The sequence below is a fragment of the Pantherophis guttatus genome, chromosome 3, assembly GCF_059756535.1.
Source record: "Pantherophis guttatus breed Tessera chromosome 3, ASM5975653v1, whole genome shotgun sequence".
In the NCBI taxonomy this organism is placed as follows: Eukaryota; Metazoa; Chordata; class Lepidosauria; order Squamata; family Colubridae; genus Pantherophis; species Pantherophis guttatus.
Window position 1 is genome coordinate 96,439,747 of NC_142065.1, and position 4,407 is coordinate 96,444,153.

At 39.4% G+C, this 4,407-nt stretch overlaps 1 long non-coding RNA gene across 1 annotated transcript in view; it reads right to left on the reverse strand.

Annotated features, from left to right (window-relative positions):
* LOC117677323 (uncharacterized) overlaps window positions 1-4,407 on the reverse strand; it is a 132,162-nt gene that overhangs the window by 121,819 nt on the left and 5,936 nt on the right. The gene's annotated exons all lie outside the window — the stretch shown is intronic.

A 4,407-nucleotide genomic window follows, 5' to 3' on the forward strand; every position in this document is an offset into this window, starting at 1 on the left:
AAGTCCTCAGGACAGGGTTAAGTAGGCAGCAGAGCCTTTCACAAGAGGCAAGGTTGCCTCCTCATGAGTAGTCCAGGTGATTGGTGTTGTGCCTGCTCTACCTATCCTTGGATCAGACGGAGGTGTGGACTCTACCTCCTCCTCCTTGCTAATGGGTGACAGTTGCTCCCAGTCCTTGCCTGGAACCTCCTAGTCAATTTATTGCAGCTGTGGCTCACCTCACTCATCCAATGACCCAGCTGAGGCTGCTGCATCAGGCTAGCATTCTCTGAGCCCCCATCCTGACCAATACCCAGCTCTGTACTTTCCTCTTGGGACTCAAACTCACCCTCCTCCTCTGAACCTGCATCTGGAGGGGTGTGTGTGTGTGTGTGTGTATCGATGACAAAGATCTTGGTTCCAACTGCAATCCAAGTGAAGACCTAAGAAATACTAAATATCTATTGAATTTACTGCTTCAGATATCAACAGTGCATTAGTCATATTTAGTCATCCTTCCAATCTGATTGGAAGATCAGAAATGCTCAGTTTGACTATTCAGAAAAGGACATCAGCATTCCTTAAGGACTCCTTTCACACAAAATTGTATCTATCTGAACTTTGGCACAAATGTTCCCCATAGGAAAGGCTATTACTTTTCTATTTCCTCCCAAAAATGATACCAATAGAGACAATTTTCGTTTGTTTTCTTTTTTTTTTAAAAGTAGAATCTATTATAAATGCATGAAGCCTGAAAATTCCCACACTGATTTCTTTCATATTTGGCATCATTTCTCAAAAATCAGTTCAATTTCTCCGCTTAATATCATGGAGAGAAGTTAAGATCCAACATACATCTGGGATCGCTGCATAAACAAGTAAGACTTCTTTAGGACATTATTCTAGTGTTTAATTAAAAATACTAGCTTGAATCACAGACATATTTTTACAAGGAATTAAGAACATAACCTTGTGTGATACCACCTTTATTTTACTTATTCAAATTTGTTATAGCACTTTGAGCAATACGTGAAATTAGAACTAGGGGTGTTGTGTTCTAATACTTCATTCGATGTTTGAAAAATTATGCACGGATAGAGAGGGGGAAAAAGTAAGCCAAAAATAGCATAATGTGACTTCTGAACTGCATCATTTGTTAATACCAAAGCAACTAAAGCTGAAAAGCATTGGCTGTCTGTGTGCAATAGATAACAACACTCACCTCCAACCCCATAAATATATTGATCATGCCATCTCTCTGACACTAACACAAATATCTTCCCAAGTCATTTCATTTGGTGTTCGCAAAGTTACCCAGCCCAGAATGTAATGACAGGACAGGTGTGAATTATTTATTATCCCTTGCCCTTTAGCAGATATAATTGGTGTTACTCTACACTAATATGGCCCAAAATACACATACTGAAAGTTGGCTTCAATGCTTTGGCTTCCCAGATCTAAAAACGTGGGTAGCAATGAATGTCAGGGACCTACAAAGCAAAGAACAGACCAACTGCTGCCCTTTAGAAGAAAACTTGTTGGATGGTATTCTGTGGCTCAGAGACAGCCTTGAAAAGGGGTTGTTGTTTTTTAGCTGTTCTTGGTAAGTTTTTACATGCAATGAACCTTAAAATGTGAGGTCTATCTATGCTACTGAGAAATAAAAATAAATGTAACTGAATATGAATGCTGTATATATAGAACCTTAAAATCCACATTTATCCAATAGCATAAATAAGGATGAGCTAAAAATGATTACGATTAAAGTTTTGGCGATGATGGCTTATTTGTATATGATATTGACCTTTTTTAGGCTGCCTTTCAACAAATGACCCTATTCTGAATGATCATGCCAGTTAGATTGCAACCAAATTTTATAAATGAGTGTAATTACTAGCCAATTAGATTCACATTTAATAACTACCTTATATATGGAAAATCAAGTCAAGCCATCAGAAAGAAAAGGGCTAATTGCTTATGTGGGAACAGGGTGGTAGTGGGGAGATGGTTCACCCTGAGTGCAGTGAAGAAAGGGTGGGAGGTTGCTGTTGAAGACAATAGAAAGACTAGAAGCAGCTGTAGAGTTGGGTCACTTCTGCCAACATATACCTATCAACTGTTTAACAATCAGCAAGGCTGCAGCAATGGAGGAAAATAATTGTCCTTTCAGGTCAGTTTTGATTCCTGCAGTTTTCTTGGTAGCATTTATTGAAGCATTTTTGCCAGTTTCTTGTTTGTAGCACTGAGAAGAGTGACTGGCTTAAGATCATCCAGTTGGTTTTGTGCCTAAGCAGGGACTAGAACTCAGAGTCTTCTCATTTCTAGTCTGATATTTTAACCTCTATACCAAACTGACTCTCAGTGACAAAGGTGGGTGTGTTAAGAAATGATCCACTCTAGTGATATCTGGAGTCCATTTGTTGGGGCACTCGTTAGAGCCAGAGGTGGTATTCAGCAGGTTCTGACCAGTTCTTGAGAACCGGTAGCGGAAATTTTGAGTAGTTCAGAGAACTGGTAAATACCACATCTGACTGGCCCCATCTCCATCTATTCTCTACCTCCCGAGTCCCAGCTGGTCGGGAAGAAATGGGGATTTTGCAGTAACCTTCCCCTGGAGTGGGGAGGAAATGGAGATTTTACAGTATCCCTCCGCTGCCACACCCACCAAGCCATGCCACGCCCACCAAGCCATGCCCACAGAACCAGGAGTAAATTTTTTTGAATCCTACCACTCATTAGAGCCAGCAGGTAAGGAGCAGCAACAATATCAACTGCCAGAAAGTATTGTCAATCACCCTGTCTTTAATGGTGAAACTCTTGAGATTTTTTTCCCTTGAGATGACAATAATGGTAATTGGCTCCCCTGGCATTATGAAAATGAGATTGGGGGCACATTTTGCTGACTAGTGGCCTTGGCCACTAATCGGAATTGGTCACCGGGACCAGAGTTTTAGTCTTCCAAGCTTTCAGACTCATGTTGGAGCCCATCCTCAGGGAATTTTTCTCTCCAAAATGTGTACATTGGGCTTTTCCATGTGTAGTATTTATGCAGTGCCTGGTTTTGTGTGGCTTTTAATAGTTAATTGGGGTGTTGATGCCAGTTATTACCCTGTTTCCCTCAAAATAAGGCATCCCCTGATAATAAGCCCAATCGGGCTTTTGAGCACATGGCAATAAGGCCAAGCGCTTATTTCAGGGTTCAAAAACAAGTATAAGACAGGGTCTTATTTTCGGGAAAACACAGTAAGTCACTAGTTGTTTCCTTGTGCATGGTTGTTCCCCAGGTGTTGGAGCTAATATGATAGGAGATCTCACCTTATGAGATGCAGTGTATATGTATATCTAAGATAACCTATTAATTGTTATTGAAAATGAAAATTTTTGTTTTTTCGTTATTGACATATACTGCTCGTGACAGCAGTATTTTTGGGGGGGGGGTTGTGTACTTTTAAAATTCTGCTGATTATTATTATTATTATTTTGTCTTTCTGTATTTGAAGCAATTAAAAAAATCTAAACTTGAGCGTCTGACTGAAGCAAGAAACAAATAGGATCAGAACTCAAAGTAGATATGGCCAGCCGTCCTCTTTCTCCTCCTCCTATTCTTGCTTGCCTTTTGACTTAAATCCTTTTTCTTCTCTTTCTGCTACTATTTCTCTTTGCTCAGAAAGCTGCTGAGTTCATACTAGATAAAGAGCTGGAGTTTGGCTGCTTTCTCCTTTATTTCTTCTTTTGGTTTATTCACAGCAATTTATTAATGTTTTGTGAAATTAACCTCCTCCTCTTCTTTTCTTCTGGTTTGCTTGAGTTCCGACACCCATTCCTTTGATGCCAATTTTATCACTGAATTGTCTGTTCTTCTGAAACCCAGGGCTTAAGGCCATCTAACTCTTTGTTTCCTCTCTTGCAAATAAGCTAATATCCTGTCCAACAAATTATTTCTTATTGTTTTATGCCCATTTATATGCTGAAATGAGACTGCTGAAGGCTGTAAACTTGCTTGCTTCCTGATATATTTCTAGAGACTAAATTTAGAGTCATAGTTACCCTGCATATTTACCAAAGAAACCCTTTTTTCTTTTCTAGCACTACTACACAATGCATCCCATAAACAGAATTATAAATATGAGCATACATGGTTACTCATAAATAATATCCATTAGATGGGTGTTTAATCACATACAAATGCATTCAATTGCAATGTTAATCTTGCAGGGGTTTGCAGCAGTTAGTGATGGGAGAAGCAAAGCAAAATGAATGCAGAAAGAAAAAAATGAATAGATTTTTTTTTAGCAGTCCCAACTTTAATTGCTTGCTTACATAGGGGCTTTGAAACTAGGCCCCAAAGGGATCCACATGATGTTAAGGCTACAGTTTACCTACCCCTGCAGTAGATTTATTTAACAATTGAAATGAGGCTGCTGGCAG